This window comes from Nematolebias whitei, chromosome 18 (genome assembly GCF_014905685.2).
Source record: "Nematolebias whitei isolate Nwh7 chromosome 18, NemWhi1, whole genome shotgun sequence".
Lineage (NCBI taxonomy): Eukaryota > Metazoa > Chordata > Actinopteri > Cyprinodontiformes > Rivulidae > Nematolebias > Nematolebias whitei.
The window spans coordinates 2,482,709-2,483,703 of NC_056515.1; positions in this window are offsets into that span (position 1 = coordinate 2,482,709).

The following is a 995-nucleotide window of genomic DNA, read 5'->3' on the forward strand; positions in this document are numbered from 1 at the left end:
ATGTTGCTGCTGATCTGTTTCAATGTTGCTGCTGATCTGTTTCATGTTGCTGCTGATCTGTTTCATGTTGCTGCTGATCAGTTTCAATGTTGCTGCTGATCTGTTTGCTCATCTGCTCGTGACAGACTCATGTTCGTGCTGCTGTTCAATGTTTTATGTTATGAGTGCTTAGTGTATATTTAGTAGATGTTTTTCTTAGTTCATATCTTAGATGTTATTACTGTTTTTCTTATACATTTTATTGTTGGATGTAACTGGGACCCTGTGTACATAATTTCGTTCCACCACATGTACCACATGAGGTGCGAATTACAAATATAGAAACTCTGACTCTGATGATGATCCTCCAACAGTCTTCTGAGTACACATTGACTGATCTCTGAGACATGAGGGTGTCCACCTTAATGTCCAAATAAAAGTCCAGCTGGTTTCTGGCTCTAAATTTCTGAATTAAATTGTCTTAAACTCCTTTTTAAGACCTGGTCCTCTGCTTTTTGGATTAAAGCTAAGAGATGGTTCTTTGAAAAAAGTTTAGGTAAAATTTATGATCTTTGCTCTGAAAGACAAAACCTCTGGTTGATGTTCATGTCCAACCCTGTCTTGCTGTCCTGGGACACATCAGTCAGCTGAATGGACACAGTCTCAGGAATTCACGTTCGTCTCGTGGTTCTGATCAAATCCACATATAAAACTTAAATAAAAACACAAACTGTTAAACTTTTAATTTTGATTCTTCTTCTTTTTTTTGGCTTTTCCCTCTTCAGGTTTCTCCACAGCAAGTCCTCCTCCTCCATCTCACTCTGTCCTCACTCCATCTACCTCCATGTCCTCTCTAACTGCATCCATATATCTCCTCTTTATCTTTGTCCTGGCAGCTGCATTTCTAACATCCTTCTACCAATATACCCACTGTCCCTTCTCTGGACAAGTCCAAACCACTGTCCCTCCTCTGGACATGTCCAAACCACTGTCCCTCCTCTGGACATGTACAAACC